Raw genomic sequence first — 19,383 nt, 5'->3', positions numbered from 1 at the left:
CATAAAGTTGCCAGATGTTTGCTCAACAAAGATGTTTAGCCCTGTTACAGAAGACTTCTTATACAAGATTTTAAATGGAAGCAGAATAGAAAGTTCTTTCTAAATGTTCATGTTTGCAGATGACATTATGCTGTTTGTCCTGGAAAACACTCTGACTTCTTTAATAAGATCTGTCCATGGTCACAAAAGATTGGCCCATAATCCATACAGGGAAAACCAAGTGGATAAATAATGGCTAATGGCCATTCTATGACATACAGCTGGATGGATAGTCCACTGAGTTAATCCATCAGTACAGATTTCTTAGATGGACTCACTGCCATGGCAAAAGGATGTTGAGCTGGGGCCAGAACTAAGGAGAAAGTATAGAGCAGGCTGGATTGCATATAGGAAATCCTATGGCACTTTCTATGAGTGCCTAAATTGTTCCCTAACACATCTTTTAAAATGCCAGATATAATCACCAATGGAGAATGATGAAAGTAGACATTGTTTCCAGAAAACTCCAGTTAAAATATCATTATGACTACTAGCAATTATTTCTACTTGTATGATATTAGCCACTTTTCTCACTGTTTGCCCCTTTTACAGTTGGGCATTTGTGGAGTCTTACCTACAGAAAAGGGGAAGAAAGAGGAAGTTCATAATGGGAAAGAACATTTCAAAGCTGAAACAGAGCGAAGTCTGAGGGAAAAGTCAGACTGTCATGGCCCCAATCTGATGGTGGTAGGCTTTTCCTTACTGAGGACATCCACTGAGTACACTCATTATGGTCCTTGAGTGATAAGCCAGCTGGGGAATGAAGAGTTTGAAATCAGGGACAGATTCAGTACGGTGGAAAACTGATGAGAGCTTCTGTCTTCTCTGAGATCCCCTTGATCCCAAGACCCTGTTGTTCTGTTAGAGAAAAAGCAAAAGATCCAGAGAAAGATCATGGATCCAGGATTACTAAGTGGTTCAGCTAACTCTTAGACCCATTGGAAACATGAGATAAAGACTAAATGGGACTTGTGTTGTATTGTTCTTTACTCATTTACCTGAGAGCTGATGTGAAGAATATCACAAACTTAAATTGAGCATTTCCTAGAATAAGAAGAATCTTTTGCATTCCTTTGAGAATTCTTGAGTTTTGAAATGGCTATAGGTGTTTTATTTTGCATTGTTTTTTTGATCATATACCAAGTATAAAATTTATTTAAATGGTTAAATATATTTGTCCATCACTGTGGAGCACTGATTCCATTATATCAATATCACATGGATGGGATGCAATTATCATAGCCAGTTCATGAAGAATGGTAATGTTTGCCAAAGCCTGGGGCTCAAAAACTGAGGAGGAAGAGCATTTCAGGCACCAGAATGGCTTCCACAAAGGAACAGAGACAGGAGACAGAATATTTAATTTGGCAAACAGTAAGTCAATTTTCTTAGACTATAGAATGTTTGAGAAAAAATAATATTAGACAATATTGGTATAGGGCATCAGATTGTTGAGTTCTTTAAATACCAACGGTATAAAAAAAATAAAAAATAAAATAAATAAATAAATACCAACGGTATTTCATCCTAGAATCTATCTAGAGGCAGTAGATTGCTCTAAATATTTTTGAACAGTACAATAACCTGAGTTTTAAGAATATTAATTTGGGTTATTATGTAGATTTGTGGTATCAAACTCAAATAGAAATGAGGGCACCAAACAAGGATTATTGTAGGTCAAACATTAACTTAGAAAACCATGTATTAACATTATCTATGCTCTGTTATATTTGTATTTGTTTCATTAAATATACACTAATTACACTTTTTGCTCAGAAGTCTTATTTATATTTTCAAAGAGAGAACTTTATTTTCTTTTTAAAATGTCTTAATTTTACTTTTTCTCAATTACATGTGAAATCAATTCTTAGCATTCATTTTTTAAAATAATTTTTTAGTTCCAAATTCCCTTCCTCCTTCCCTCTTCCCTCTTTGAGAAGATAAGCACTTTGAGATATATGTGTGTGTGTGTGTATGTGTATACATACATATATATATAATTATACATGCGCACTCATGCAAAATATATTGCCATATTAAGCATGTTGCAAAAGAGAACTTAGTCAAAAAAAAAAAGAAAAAGAAATTAAAAAAAATACCTCTATCTGTATTCAGACTTCATCAGTTTTTTTTCTAAATTTGGATTGCATTTTTTGTCATAAGTACTTCAGAATTGTCTTGTATAATTGTGTTTCTGCAAATAGCTCAGTTATTCAGTTGATCATTGAGCAATATATTTTGGTTCTGCTCTATGCACTTTGCATTAGTTCATGCAACTCTTTCCAGGTTTTTCTGAAACCATTCTGCTTTTTACTTTTTCTAGCACAACAGTATTCCATCACAATCATATACTGCAACTTATTCAACCATTCTCCAGTTGCTACATATCCCTTCAATGTCTAATCCTTTGCCACCACAAAAAAAGAGCTCCTATAAATATTTTTGTAGATATAAGACCTTTTCCTTTTTCTTTGATCTCTTGGGGATAGATCTAGTGGTGGTATAGCTGGGTAAAAGGGTATGCACAATTTTATAGCCCTTTTGGCATAGTTCTAGATTATTCTCCAAAATGGTTAGATCAATACACAACTCTACTAAGAATGCATCAGTATCCCACTTTTTTCAACATCCTCTCCAATATTTATCATTTTTCTTTTTTGTCATCTTAGCTAATATGTTAGATTATGAGATAGTACTTCAGAGTTGTTTTTATTTGCATTTCTCCCATCAATAGTGATTTAAAGTATTTTTAATATAACTACAGATTTGATTTCTTCTTTTGAAAACTGCCTATTTATATTTTTTTGAACATTATCAATTGAGAACTAATTACACTTAATCTGGTTCATACCATATTTAATAGTATTTCATATTTGGACCAAAATGTGTTCTGTTGTTTGATGCCTATGGTGTAGGGGATGGAGAGAAAATAGGAAAAATTCAAAGCAGGAAGACCTATCTTGAAGTACTACAATAGTCCTGGTGGGGGTGATGAAAGCCTAAGCAAGGATAATGACTGTGTGAGTGATGAGACATCCACACCTATTGGATGGGAGGGATCTTCAAGATCCAAACAAGGAGACGGAGAAGGATGGTTTGACAAGTAGGAGGAGGACCAGAAAGAGCAGAGTCATATAGGTTTGAGAAAAAAATTATCAAGGGCATGGTTGAGAGTGTTAAAAGCGGTAAAGGATTTAAGTAGAAATAAAACTGAGAAAAGAACCATTGAGTTTAGCAACTAAGAGAACATTCATTACCAAAGGTTGAGAAGTGAATGGAAGGGAAAAATAGCAGCAATGGTGGCCATGAATTTTAAAGTTTGGCTATGAAAAGGGGAAGAAATTTAGGATGATAGCCATCTGTCAGGGTAAAGTAAAGATTCATTAAGAATGGGCAAACTTGAGTGTGCTTGGAGGTAACAGTGGAGAAAATAAGTCTGAAGAGAAGAAAGAGCAAAGAAGGGAAATGAGATCCTACAAGAGACAGAAGAAGAATGGGATCAAGAAAGAGATTGCCTTGTATGTGAGACAGAGACATTACCCAATACCCCTGTGAGGCAGGAAGGGTAGATATTATTTCCAATATTTTTCCTCTTTTTATTTTTTATTAATAGCATTTTATTTTTCCCTAATTATATGTCAAGAAATTTTTTAGCATTCATTTTTACAAGGTTTTTAGTTCCAAATTTTTCTTACTCCTTCCCTTCCCTGCCCTCTTCTGAAAATGTAGGCAATTTGATATAGGTTATACATGTGCTATCATGTAAAACACATTTCTATATTAGTCACAGTTGAGAAAGATGAAACAGATCAAAAGGGATAAAACACGAAAAAGAATAACATAAGTGAAAAAATATGCTTCGATCTGCATTCCCAGTCCATCAATTCTTTATCTGGATGTGAATAGCATTTTTCTTCATGACTTCTTTGTTCTTGTCTTGGATCATTGCGTTGCGTTGCTAAGAAGAGGTGGGCACAATGTTGTTGATACTGTGTACAATGTTTTCCTGGTTCTGTTCATTTCACTTGGCATCGGTTTGTACAAATCTTTCCAGGTTTTTTTTTCCAAAATCTGTCTGCTCATTTCTTATTGCACAACAATATTCCATTATATTCATATACCACAACTTGTTCAGCCATTCCCCAACTGATGGGCATCCTCTCAATTTCCAGTTCTTTGCCACTACAAAAAGAACTGCTATGAATATTTTTGCATATGTAGGTACTTTTCCCTTTTTTATGATCTCTTTGGGTTACAGACCCAGTAGAGACACTGCTGGGTCAGAGTATGCACAGTTTGATAACCTTTTAGACATAGTTGCAAATTGTTCTCCAGAATGGTTGAATCAGTTTACAATTCCATCAATAGTACATTAGTGTTCCAATTTTCCCACATTCTCTCCAGAATTTATAATTTTCTTTTTTTGTCATATTAGAAAATCTGATAGATATGAGATGGTACCTCAGAATTGTTTTAATTTTCATTTATCTAATCAAAATTATGAAGAGCACTTCTTCATATACCTATAATTAGCTTTGATGTCTTCATCTGAAAACTGCATTTCATCTCTTTTGGCCATTTATCAATTGGGGAATTGCTTGTATTCTTATAAGTTTGACTGAGTTATTTGAATAATTGAGATATTTATGTATTTGAGAAATGAGGCCTTTAAAGAGAAATGAGACACTTACTGTAAAGATTGTTTCCCAGATTTCTGTTTTCTTCTAATCTTGAATTGGCTTTGTTTATACAAAAGGTTTCAAATTTAATGTAATTAAAATGATCTATTTTACATTTTGTAATGCTCTCTATTACTTACTTGGTCATGAATTCTTCCTTTCCCCATAGATCTAACAGGTAGACTAATGTGCTCTTTTAATGTGCTTATGGTGTCATCCCTTATGTATACTACACACATTTTGACCTCATCTTCATATATGGTATGAGATGTTGGTCTATATCTGGTTTGTGTTGTCATTGTTTTCCAGTTTTTCCAGTAGTTTTTTGTCAAATAATGAGTTCTTATCCAAAAAGCTAGGGTCTTTGAGATTATAAAATACTTAGTTACTACGGTCGTTGACTGGTGTGAATTGTGTCCAAAATCTATTTCATTGATCCACCACTCTATTTCTTAGCCAATATCATATAGTTTTGATGATTATTGTTTTATAATATAGTGAAATCTAGGCTTATTAGGCTACTTTTCTTTGTATTTTTCCATTAATTCCATATTATTTCCACTTTTTAGGCAGCTAATTAACAGGAGTTAAATGATAAGAATTCATGAATAATATGGCCAACATCTCAGGCATTACAGACCAATAGCCTTTCTAATCTCCCACATTGTCTCCAATTTTAGTAGATGGAAAGAGATTAATTGATCAATATTTATAGCTATGGGACCAAGGCATGCCATATATATCAAGGTAGTTTAATGGGTATTGGGAGTAGGGAGCATAAAGAAGCACGTGATGGGTGTGGTCCATGAAAAAAGTTCCCAGGATGTAATTTCCTGGGAAGCTTGGGACTAAGCCGCATCCCGGAATCCCCGCAGAAGACAGACAACCTCAGAGCTGAATGAAGAGGCTTTGGCAAATCCCAGCTTGCCCCAAGAGCATTCTTAACAGTTTCATAAGGCAGACAGAACTGATCCCTAAGCTTTTACCACTGGGCTCTGAAGCTACTTTGTCCTTCTCCTGATATGATAGAGAGATTAGTGAAGATTAGAAAGAGGAATTAGATTATAATAACCCTGGGGACTACAAACATTTGTGTGTGAGAACACAGCATGAAACCATAACTTGATTCTTTCTTGTTATTTATATTCTTTTGTCTTAATTAAATGCTTTTACTATTGGATTTTTTCAGCCCTCCACCTTCCCCCTCTCCCCCCTAAACTCCAGTGTTTCCCTGTCAACTGCAGGATCAAATATAAAATCCTCTGTCTGGGATTCAAAGTCATTCATTACCTACCCCCTGCCTCTTGAGATACTCTCTGATCCGATGATACCAGTCTCCTTGCTGTTCCCCAAACAAGATACTGCATCTCTTGGCTGTCTTCCATGCCTTCTTCCTGATCTCAACTTCCTGACTTCCTTCAAGTCCCAACTAAAATCCCACCTAAAACCCCACCTTCTACAGGAAGCCTTCCTGCATTCTTTTTAACTTTAATGTCTTCCCTCTGTTGATTTTTAAAAATTTATCTTCTATATTTGTTTGTTTGTATATATTTGCATATTGTCTCTCCCATCATACTGTGGACTACTTGAGGGCAAGAACTGGCTTTTTGGCCTTTTTGTCTATCTGGGATATAGAAAATGCTGATCAATAGACTGTCTTTTTCATCACCTATACATAGTTGTGTATGGGGGGTGGGAAACAAGTATTTATTATACCCTTACTATGTTCCATATTATCTCAGTTGACCCTTGCAGCAACTCTGGGGACTAGATGCTGTTATTATCCCCTTTTACAACTGAAAAGACTGAGTCAGGAAGGCAGAGATTAAATAATTTAGTTAAGGTCACACAGTTAGGAAGTGTTTGAGACTGGATTTTAACTCTGGCCTGGTATGCTGGAAGAGATTAAGAAATTGATTCCTCAAAACAGCCCACCCTGAATTTGAGAAAAGTATAGCAAGGGGCTTCATGGCCAGAGGTCTTAGAGTTTTCAGGGGTTAGCATGAGAATGTACCAAATGATAGTAGGTTCAGGTTCACATGGCACCTGTAGGGGAGAGCAAAGATATATAATAGAAAGCACAGGACTGTGGGTGTCTTATACCTATAATTTTTGTAGTCATTGGCAAAAAGAAAGAAAGGAAAACTTAACCTTTTAAGGTCTCAGTTTCCTCATCTGAAAAATGGGAGAGTGGTACTTGTACTACTTAAGTTTCTGGGCTGTTTTTGAGGAAAGAATTTTGTAAACTTTTCTGTCATTCCTTAGAAAGTATGCCCTTTGCTGATTTTTCTCCCCTCTTTTCACCTCCTTTTGTGGATGAGATTGTTGTTGTTAACAGTGGTGTTTCTTAAAGAGAACCAATGACATCTGGAGGGTGAAGAATTGACTTGCAAGTGAATTGGATTTCAGTGAGACAGCCTGTGCAAAGTCACCTGTCTCCCTCTCTCCTCCAGGGTCATCTGGGTCCAATGGTGAGATAGAGATCAAGATGACCTGAGATGGCCTCAGATGCAGTGGGAGATCTTGACTTTTTGAAGCTAAGGTCTTTCCCAGTCTAGTTTGCCTGAGGCAATGTCAATTCAGTGTTTTAAGGTTAGCTAAAACTTGAGGCAAAAGATAGACTAGTTAACCTACATAAAAAAATTAATCTGGGAGGGGGAAACCCCTCAGGTTTTCTGGCCAGAATTGCTACACTTACTTAGAACCATCAAAACCCCAAAATGACCAAGTTGGGATCTATTATTGACCCATCACTGATTTTAGGCATAATCAAGTAGCTCTATTTGAATCCCAATGGTCTTTATCAAAGAGCTCTATTAACTTTTTTGTACCATGTAGTTTCATTTATGATTTCTTGAAATAGAACCGATGAGAAAATTGCGTCCTAAAGAAGTAAAATGATTTGTCCACAGTTACCTCCTTAGTGTGAATTAGCAGAATTTGAACTCTAGTACTCCTGAAGTCCAACACTCTGTCCATTATACCATCTAGATGAATGGAACCAAAAGTGTCCTTCTCACAGGACCAATCATTTGGAGCTGGAAGGGATTGACTTTGTAGTTATAGAAGCCAAAATCTAGCTAAGTTTGGGGACTTGTCCAAGGTAGCTCGGCTAGTAAGCTCCACAGAGGGATTGGAAATCCAGGTCTTTCATTTAAGAGCATGGGCTGCCCTCTATTGCCCTATTCTTCCATCCCTGGAGGGAGAAGGCACTAGCAGAAAAGAATGGGAGGGAGAAAAAGGAAAAATAAGAAGAGAAGGATAACATTGATCCCTCTGATAAACCATAACCATGAACAGTCTGCAGAATGTGAATGGAAGGGAGAGAGAAGAAGACCTAGTGAGGGAGGAAAAAGAGTCTGTCCCAGGGGCTTCTCCCGTGGAGATGGTGGAAAGGTCTGGCCAGCTGAGCCCTCATCAGCTTGTTTTTCCATGAAGTAAAAACAAGAAGTACAACTGTTACTCAATTTAAACTTCTCTTCCCTGGAGGGCACATCAGGTTTTTTTGTGTGTATTTGGTGATTGTTGTGAAATGCTTGAAACTTATGGTGTTTCCTTTTTCTTGCCCTGTTCAGGCAGCCAGCCCGCTTCCTTTCCTTCCTTTTTTTGGAACAAACTGCCCCTCAATACCATTCCCCCCCAGGCTGGTGACACCCCATAATTCACTCAGAGGAATGTAGTCTAGCAGTGATGGAAGTAGAGGCCATGAAATACTTCAATTGCACAGTCCCAGGACACAGCAATCCCTCTGGCCTGTTGCCATGGAGCATTTTCTTTGAGAAGTAAATAGTCCACTTGGCCCCCAAAGGCTAGGGATGGATTGATCTTTGCTTCCAATTTCAAAGTCATTCTGTCCCAGGACATGTGATGATTCCAGGCCAAAAGCTCCCACATAAATACTCTAACCCTACAGAAATATTCTTAGTCCTACTGAGTCACAACATGTTATTGTTATCCCTAGGGGCATAAGCAGAAAAGAGAAAGAAAGAGAGGAAGAAAAGGAGAGGATCAGAGATGATGAAAAAAATGATCAGGAAGATCTGTCTCCTGAAGAGTAGCAGAAACAGACCTCAGTCAGGGTCTCACTGGGATAAAGATGGATTTCATCTTCATATCGTCCTCTCCTATGAATATCACCAGCACAGCAAAAAAATTATGATCATCATTATTAATAGATACCACTAATAAGAATATCTAATATTTATATAGCACATACACAGTACTAAGCATTTCACAATTACCATCTCATTGATTCAGGCCCTTTCCAATAATCCTGTGATGAAGAGAGCCAGCTACACCCAGAGAGAACTGTGGGAACTGAGTGTGGATCACAACATAGCACTTTCACTTCTTTTGCTGTTGTTTGCTTGCATTTTATTTTCTTTCTCATTTTTTCCCTTTGGATCTGATTTTTCTTGTGCAGCAAGATAATTGTATAAATACGTATGCCTATATTGGATTTAACATTTTTTTTTACCATGTTTAACATATATTGGATTGCTTGCCATCTATGGGAGGGGATGGGGGAAAGAGGAGAAAATTATGCTTTCATATAAAAAGCTTCAATAAAAAACAAAACGATTATCATCTCATTTGATCCTCATACATCCCTAATAGATGGTATTGTTATCTTTGCAAATGAGGAAACTGAGACAAACAAGATTAAGTCATTTCTCAGCTTCACACAGAAAACAAATGTCTTCTTGGCTCTAGTCTAATCATTGTTGCCACCTAGCTGCTTCTGTAATAATAATAATAATAATTGTTGTTGTTGAATAACTTCTAAAAGGTATACAGATTTCTTTGCTTAAAACAACCCCAGTTTACCTGGATGGGAACTGAGGTACAGACAGAATAAAAATGTAACATTGATTTATTGCTTTAAGAATTATAAAGCACTTTACATCTATTATTTCAGTTGATCTCTGTAATAACTCTGTGAAGTTGGGGCAATTATTATGGATGAGGAAACTGACTGGGAGAAAGGTGATTTGCCCTGAGTCACACAGATAAGTATCTGATACAAAATTCAGCATCTCCCTGGGTCTCCCTGGCTACCTCCTACGTTGATGATGCTGTCCATTTTAGAAAGGAGATAATTAAGGAAAAGCTTGTCCATTTCCTCTTGGGGCATGTAGTATGATGAAGAGGAAAGAGCACTGAATTCAGAGCCAATAGATCTTAAATTGGGGATGGCTAGGTGGTACAATGGATAGAATGCTGTGTCTGAAGTCAGGAAGGCTCATCTTCTTGAATTCAAATCTAGCTTCAGACATTCATGTGACGTGAGCAAATCACTTCACCTTGTTGTGTGACTCAGTTTCCTCATCTGTTTAAATGAGTCAGAGAAGGAACTGGCCAACCACTCTAGGAAGATAACTCTAAATGGATTCAAGTAGAGTTGGACACAACTGAAAAAGACAGAGCCATAACAAAAGATCTAAATTTCCTCATCTATAAAAGGGAGGGTGACTTGTTGAACTAAACAACCAATAAATGTCTTCTGGTTCCAAATCCTTTAATCCTGTGCAATGGCTTCGAATCTCAGTTTAGTTATTTTCTACCTTTGTGAGGTTGGGTAGGTCATTTAACTTCTCTGGACTTCTTTGATCTTTTAAGTCCCTTTAAAAGTTTATAATCTTATTATATCTTAAAATTCAAGGAAAATGTGGTTTGGGAAAAATAATAAATGGTCATATTTATATAGAATATTATGATTACAAAAAGTGCTGTTCTTACAATAACCCTGGCTAAAGGTATTACCCTCTTTTTGTAGACAAAGGAACTGAGTTTCCAGAGCTTTCATTGGCCTGGGTGTGAACCAACTTGAATTTCTATTAATTAGGAACAAGCCACTTGGGAGTCATGAAATCGGGATTCCAGTTGTGGCTTTGTCTTGCTTGATGGACCAGATTGTTTGACCTCATTGGGTCTCACTTTTCTCACCTTTAAAGGGAGAGATTTGGATGAGAGGGTTTCTAAGGTCCCTTTCAGGGCTAACGGTCCAAGGAGAAATGGGATGTGGACTGGAGGAATACTGACTTGCTGGCTCTCTTGTTTTCCATTTCCAGTCTTCTTTCTCCACAGGGCAGAGCTAGCCTCTAGAGCCCTGAGTTCACATGGCATAGAGAAGGTTCTTACTTTCTCAAATGATTTATCCCTGGGGGCAGAGGGCAGGGTTGGGGAGGCACAATGGAAGGGGTTTTGTTCTCTAAATGGCAGTTCACATGGAGGAGTCATGACCTCCTGGTCCTTCCCTATTCTCTAGTCCTTTTCTCCTTCACTGGATTCTGTCCCAGATCCAGTTCCCCTTCCCCATTTTTCTTTTCATTATCAGCACAAAACCCAGGAATCAGCAGTCCCCAGGTCCTCTGGCCCTCCCTACTGAGGAGATTTCTCCCTTCCTTACATAGAAGTCTGGACTGGCAGCTTTGGGGACTCCAGATATGGAATCTCAGGGGTATTCTGCAGATTTTACCCCAGGGGTGGGAAATGGCAAACAACAATCAGGGAACAAGGGGCTGCTTCCCTTCTCATACTTGGTGCCTCAGGGCAATTAAGAACTGACTGCATCTTTATCTACATCCCCCCTCACCCTGAGCCTTTATTTGGGGCCTCTTTGTATGGCATAGACTAAGAGCCATAAAAATACTTACTTGGCCCCAGAACCCAGAACCAGGAGGAATGGGTAAAGGTACAAAGAGATTATTTAGGCTTGATGGCAGAAAAAAAAATCTCATTACTTAGAGTTGCCCCAAAGTGGAATTAGTTGCTTGGGAAAGTGATGGGTTCCCCTACCATGGAAGTCTTCAAGCTTTAAATGGGCAGTCATTGCCCTGTGTATTTGAGGGGGGGATCCTTTTACTTATGGGTTGGACTAAATGGTTCCAAGTATCATATAATATGATTCTGGGGAGACACTGAACTTATCCCCAATGGCAATAATTTCTTACTTGGGCTTTTTTTCTGATAACCCCCCTGCTTGGCATTTAGAATCCTTCACAATCTGACTGCACATCGCTACCCTTCTTGTACTTTACAACCCATTTCCAGGCAAACTGCCCCCAAACTCAGCATTCCAGCCTGTGTTTCTCTTTCTTTGCACAGGCCCATCCTTGGAATTCACTTCCTCCTCCCTTCCTCCTCTTAGAATATGTGTGTTTGTGGGGGAGTGTGTTTTTGCATATGTGTGTGTGTGTGTGTGTGTGTGTGTGTGTAAGACAGAGAGAGAGAGAGAGAGAGAGAGAGAGAGAGAGAGAGAGAGAGAGAGAGAGAGAGAGACTCCTATTAAAATGTAAGCTCCTTCAGAATAGGGTCTGTCTCACTTTGTATTTATATAATTAATGTTTAGCATAATTCCAGGAACATTGTAAATACTTAAATTTCCCTTCCCTTTCCCTTCCCCTTCCCCTTCCCTTTCCTTTCCCCTCCCCCTTCTCCTTCTCCTTCCCCTTCCCCGCCCCCTTCTCCTTCCCCTTCCTTCCCTTTCCCCTTCCTTCCCCTTCCCCTTCCTTTTTCCCTTCCCCTCCCTTCCCCTTCTCTCTCCCGCCCCCTTCTCTTTCCTCTTCCCCTTCCCCTCCCCCTTCCCCTCCCCCTTCCCCTTCCCTCCTCTTTCCCCTTCCCCTTCCCCTCCCTTCCCCTTCCTTTCCCCTTCCCCTCCCTCTTCCCTTTCTCCTTCCCCTTCCCCTCTCTCTTCCCCTTCCCTTCCCTTTCCCCTTCCTCTTCCTCTTCCCCTCTCCCTTTCCCCTTCCCCTCCCTCTTCCCTTTCTCCTTCCCCTTCCCTCCTCTTTCCCCTTCCCCTTCCCTTCCCTTTTTCCTTCTTCCCCTTCCTCTTCCCCTTCCCTTTCCCTTCTCCTTCCCTTCCCTTTTCCTTTCCCCTCCCCCTTCTCCTTCCCTTCCTCTTCCCCTTCCTCTTCCCCTTCCCTTCCTCTTCCTTTCCCTTCCTCTTCCCCTTCCCTTTCCCTTTCCCCTCTCCTTTCCTTTTTCCCTTCCCTTTCCCCTCCCTCTTCCCCTCTCTCCTTCCCTTCCCCTCCCTCTTCCCTTTCTCTTTCCTCTTCCCCTCCTCTTCCCCTTCCTCTTCCCTTTCCCCTTCCCCCCCCCCCCCCTTCTCTTCCCCTTCCCTTCCTTCCCCTTCCCTTCCCCTCCCTTCCCCTTCCTTCCCTTCCCCTTCCCCTCTCTCTTCCCCTTCCCCTCCCTTTCCCCTTCCTTCCCCCTTCCATTCCCCCTTCCCTTTCCCCTTCCCTTCCCCCTTCCCTTTCCCCTTCCCTTCCCCCTTCCCTTTCCCCTTCCCTTCCCCCTTCCCTTTCCCTTTCCCTTTCCCTTCCCTTCCCCCTTCCCTTTCCCTTTCCCTTTCCCCTTCCCTTCCCCCTTCCCTTTCCCCTTCCCTTTCCCCTTTTCTCACCTCAATCTCTCTTAACTTTCTTGCTGTCTAAGCTCAGATATCAGCTTCTACTTCTACAAGTATTCCTTGATCCTGCTATTTGAAGGAAAGCAAGGAAGTGTAATGGTTAAGAGCACTGCACTTGAATTCAGGGAGACCTCAGTTCAAATACCACTGCAGACACTTAGTAGTTGAGTGATGCTGGCCAAGTAACTCTCTCAGTCTCAGTTCTCTCAGTCTCAGTATTACTATATCATGAAGATATAATAACACTCAGCTCACAGGAGTGTAAACAAACTAAATGAGTTAATCTATACAACACATGACTTAATACATGCAATGTATAATGCATAATATAATACATGTATCAGGGACTTTGCAAAGCCCAACATAAATGCTTCTTGGCTGGAATTATTATTGTTCTCAAGTAGAATTTAAGGTTCCCCCCACCCTAGAATAAGGATTCTTGTCTCTAGCAACAGGCCTGTCCCATAACAGAGGGGATTGTTCAAAAGAATTGAATTCCCACCGATTCTGCAAATATGCCTTGATTCCTGTGAAGGGCCTAGCTCCATCCTAAACTTTTTAGAGAATGCAGAAAAGGGAGGCATGAATAGCACCCTTCCTGGAAAGGGGTCGGAATGCAGTGGGGCAGAAGTAGGGAAAGCGCTGGATAGGGGATGTGATCAGACATGAAGACTCAGCAAGCTCTTGATGAGTTGTACCAGGCAGGAAAGATTTCATGGAGGAAATAAGGCTTGGACGGGGTGTCCATTTGAGTGGGGAGAAAGGAGATTGGGAGAACAGTACAGCCAAAGGAGAGAAAAAGACAAAGTAGGTTTGGGGAATGTGAAAAAAGAGAATGGCCTGGACAGAGGAGGGTGGTCTTAGTTACCTCAAAGGCACATGAAATTCTCCAGGTTGTCTCTAAGATTTCTCAGCATTTACAAGGGACTGAGGAGTTAGTCATCTAGTCCTTACACTCTTAATCCTTCTTGAAATATATGTCACAAGCAATCATGCATTGGTGGAAGAACTCAGTACTACATGAAACAGTGTATTAATAATAGCCAGCATTTATAGAGTGCCTACTATCTGCCAGATACTCTGCTAAGTGCTTTAAAATTACTTTCTCATCTAAAAATGCTCTAAATTACAGAGAAATGCAAAGGAAGACAGCTCTGGAGTGTTATCTCATATCCCTTAGATTGGCTAAGATAAAAGGAAAAGATAATGATAACTGTTGTTAGTGGGAAAACTGACATGTTAATACATTGTTGGTGGGGTTGTGAATTGATCCCACCATTTTTGGAGAGCAACTGGAACAATGCCAAAAGGGCTTTAAAATTGTACATACCCTGTGATCCAGAAATCTCACTACTGAGTCTGTATCCCAAAAAGATAAGAAAAGGGGAAAGGACCCAAATGTGCAAAAATGTTTATAGCAGCCCTTTTTATAGTGGCAAGGAACTAGAAACTGAATAGATGCTCATGAGTTAGAAATTGGCTGAATAAGTTATGGTAGATGAAGGAAGTGGAATATTATTGTTCTGTAAGAAATGACCAGCAAGGATGATTTCAGAAAAGCCTGGAGAGACTTAAGCGAACTAGTGCTGAGTGAAGTGAGCAGAACCAGGAGAACATTACACATAATAAGAGCAAGATTATGTGATCAAGTATGATAGACTTAGCTCTTCTCAGCAGAACAGTGATCCAAGAAAATTCCAATAGACTTGGGATACAAAATGCCATCCGCAGCCAAAGAAAAACTATGGAGATTCAATGTGGATTGAAGCATAGTATTTTTGTTTTCTTTCTTCATTTCTTCTTTGTGGTTCTTTTTCCTTTTTGATCTGATTTTTCTTGCACAACATGATAAATTTTTTTAAAAATTATTATATAATTTGATTCTCATAATGACTCCAGTTTCTTTCTTCATTTCTTTATTGTGGTTCTTTTTCCTTTTTGATCTGATTTTTCTTGCACAACATGATAAATTTTTTTTTAAATTACTATATAATTTGATTCTCATAATGACTTCAGGAGATAATACAATAGCCTCCATTTTATAGATAGGGAAACTGAGGCAAACAGAATGCCCAACGACATACAACTATTTTCTGAAGTTGAATTTGAATTCAAGTCTTTTTGAGTTCTGTTCTAGTGCTCTATCCATTGTGCCATGCAAATACCTTTAATTCAATAATACTAATTACCTTAATTATTCTAATAAACTAATTATTCTTTTGACCAATTATAATTCAGAGAATTATAGGTTTGGAACTAAGAGGTTCAAAAGATCATTAAGTCCAATGCCTTCATTTCATAGATATAGAAAGTGAAGCACAGAGAAGTTAAACAAACTATTCAAGTTCAAACAATTATTAAGTTGACATTCAAACACATGCTGATCAGAAGATGGACAAATTTTCCCACCATAGAGCTCTCTCCACTAGGAACTTCAAAAAAAATAATTCTAGTAGTAAGTGGCAAAGGCAATTATTATTAAATCAATTCTGACTGGGTATTTTTATTCCCCCAAGGAAAGGAAACTTTAATCTAGGGAGTTAGAGTGGATGATATGAACCAATACAGCAAGAAAGTCTTGTCACATAGATATAGGAAGCTCAGGCTGAAAACTAGAATAACCTGCCCATTTTACAGATGGGGAAACTGAGGTACAGAGGGTTGTTATGACATGCCCAAAGTCACCTTGTGAGTCTACAGCAGATTCCTATCAAAGTGCTGACTCCAAACCCAGTATTCTTTGTTTACACTATACTGACAGAAAGACTTAATGGGGGCTTCCTGAGGTTTGGACCAATTATTGGGTGGGGGGATTCTCTTGTTTCCCACAGAACAAATCTGTGGCCCTCAGACTTTTCTCACAGAATTTTTTTCCAGCTAAAGGAGGATTATCTCATCTTGACAAAGAGAGCAGTTCTACATTTATTTCATTTTCTGTAGATTCTGGGTTTTTTTTTTTTTTTGGTTTTATTTTTGTTTAATGTCCTTTGCTATTCTCTCCCCTCCCCTATCTTATTATTTGTTATTACTTATTACTTATTACTTGTTCTGAGTTCAGAGCATATTCTGGCACTTCTATCTGCATGATTGGGAGATTTGCTTTCCTTTTCTTGATCTCAATTACTTCTGAGACAGTGTGACTTGCTTGCTTTGAACCTTCCCTTCCACCTCTGAACCTGTAAGCCTGTGATCAATGATTTCACAAGTGTGGGGAACTCCCTTTATGGAAACTTCCTGTATCCAGAGCAGGGATGGGCTATCCGCTCATCTGTGACTTCTGAGAGAGTCATCTCAAGGCCTGAGAGCTCCTAACGAAATACCCCTAGTCACAGGCAAGATGTGAACCTGGTCCAGTATCTGTGGCCATTCAGCTAGCCAGTGACCTTAGATTATTACCTAACTGAAGTGCTAAGGGGAAAAATTAAGTACCTTTTACTTAATAATAATATTGTTATTATATTATATATACTTATATATAATACATAATAAATATAATTAATAATAATAAAAAGCACATTTCCATGGCTTTCTCATAACATTATCCACAGCCAACCTTGGAGAAAAGTATTACTAGTATCATTATTATTATCTTACAGAGAAGGCCCTGAGGTTCAGTGACTTACCAACTGGTCAAGCAACAGAATAAAGAATAAAGAAGACTCATTTTAGGTCTTCTGACCTTCTGAGATACCAGCTCAGGGTTCATTCTGGTAAAAAGGGCACGCATCTGGAATGAGAGAAGCAGGATTCAGTTTGAATCCTGGACTGTTCCCTCCTACTACCTACTTTTGTGACTGGGCAAAAGTCCCTTCACCTTTTCTGATAGTCCTTCTCTTCTGTAAAATATCTGGGTTGACTAAATGTTTTCTAAAGTCCCTTTCAATTCAATTTCTGCAATTGAGCTGAGAGCATAAGATTTAGAGCTGAGAAGGATTTGAGAGGGATTATCTAGTTTGCCCTTCCCTCCCCCTCTCCAATCTGCTTAAGTTATATCACATTATTATATTACATTATAGAGGGGAAACATTGAGGGGTCCTTTTGTCAATCTCCTTTACTTTATAGATAAAGAACTCAAGACCCAGAGGATGTGTGGCTCTCTGGGTGAAGGGCTACAAAGAAGTGAAGTGATTTCCCCAACATTACACAGACATCAAGAGGCAGAACTGCGATTTAGAGCTGAGTCTTTTAATTCTCTAGTCAGCCCACTCTCCCTTGGACCATGATGGCTCCTTGAAAAAAGGTCTTTGCACCAGCTTCCTGTTTGCTTGACCATTTGAATCCACTGGTATTCAGAACAATAAGGTCATATCCAACTAGGGGCCAAACTGCAGCCATGCACCTGATATCAATCTGATGGGAAAAAATGGGGCTTGGCTTCTCAACATGCTTTTTTTTTTTTTTTTTTTTAAGATTAGGTTGACTTCCTATTTTCTCTAAGATAAACTGCAAGTTTCCTCTCTTTAATTTTTCAAGCTCTTTACAGCCAAGCCCCAGCATCTCTTTGCAACTTGAATTAACACTCTGCACCCCCAGCTCTCCCCGCAACTCTGCAACTCAGCCAAGCTGTCCTTTTCCATTTTCCTCACACCTGGTATTCTACCTGCCATCTCCATCCCTTTGTATGACTGTCCCTCATGACTGGGAGTACCTCTCTTCACAAAATGCAGTCCAAGTATGACTTTTCCCCTGCTTTCCTCAAATGATGGCCTTCTTTCCCTAAGCTAATTTGTAATCCAAGTCTTCTTGACCCCATTTGGGTTTTCTTGGCAAGGATATTGAAGTTGTTTGCCTTTTTCATGTGAGGAAACTGAGGCAAACAGAATTAAGTGAGGGTTACTCAGTTAGTTGGTATCTGAGACCAGTTTTGAGCTAATAAAGATGAGTCTACTTGCCAACTAGAGCCCCTTTTAGCCTTCAGAATGCAGTATTACAAGTTGCCCTCCTGTCCAAGCATAGACCAAAGCTAATTCTGTCTGGCTTCCAAGATTAGGTGAGATCAGACATATATTGTGTACATGCACTTTGGGCAGAAACACAAAAGTATACATGTATATTTACATATATAATGTAAAAAGTATACATGCATGTTTATTATACCTGTATATTTACATGTATAATGTAAAAAGTATACATGTATGTTTATTATGCATGGATATTTACATGTATATTTAAATGTATAATGTAAAGTATATAAATGTAGATTTATTATACATGTATATTTACACATATAATGTAAAAAGTATGCATGTATATTTATTATGCGTGTATATTTACATGTATAATATAAAATATACACATATATTTATTACACATGTATATTTATTTATATTTAAATATACAGGTATATTTACACATATATGTGGATATAGATCTCATAAACATACACACACACAGACACACGCAGAGTTGTAGTACCTTACCTCAGAGGACTGTTGTGAGGTTCAAATGAAGTAATGAAAGTGAAATGTTTTGCAATCTCTAAAGTGCTATGTGTATACACAGATATGTCTCCCCATAAGAACATAAGCTCCTGAAAGTTAGAGATCCTTTTATTCCTTTCATTTACTTGGCATAGTGCCTAGCACGTAGCAGGGACTTAAAAATACTTGCTGATTTGTTGATTAATTAGATGGAGGGAGGGATGTGGATAGATGGCTGATGGAAGGATGGATGGTTGGATGGGTGGGTGGATGGTACCCATCTGAGGAAAGGGTAGGCAGGAATGGGAAGTGGGGAAGCAGAGTATTTGCCGGAAAGGATGCTAAAGTTCTCTGAGCTGGGTGATGGATACTGGAACCAGGGGAAGAAGAGGGAAGGCATTGGTTAGAGGGGTGGATGACATTGGCAAGCAGATAACTGTACTGCCCATACATAAAGGCTCCTCTAGAGCTGTGGACTTTTGAATGTGGGTGGCAGGGATGATTCTTAAGAGGGGAAATTGGAGGTCTTTTTGGCAAATTCTCTCTATAGAAAGCAAAAGGCTGGGAGGAGAAACCCCAAGGGGGACTGAGAGCAATGATCCATTCTGGACCAACCTTGTCACTTTGGAAGTTATTTGAAGTGGGGGAAGAAAGGAGGAAGGGATGGGCTGTGGGAGTGGGGAATGCTTTCCCTAGGCTGATAGCCTGGCTTTTTCTTGGACTGGAAGCAAGCACTGTGTGTGCTGGGACCATTGCCCAGCTGGGCTTTGACTGCACAGAGCTTCCTCCAAAGGAGGCTGAATAACTAGCCAGGATTCCTCTCTCTTCCCAGAATGC

This window comes from Antechinus flavipes, chromosome 2, assembly GCF_016432865.1.
Source record: "Antechinus flavipes isolate AdamAnt ecotype Samford, QLD, Australia chromosome 2, AdamAnt_v2, whole genome shotgun sequence".
Classification (NCBI taxonomy): domain Eukaryota; kingdom Metazoa; phylum Chordata; class Mammalia; order Dasyuromorphia; family Dasyuridae; genus Antechinus; species Antechinus flavipes.
This window is presented reverse-complemented; position numbering follows the sequence as displayed.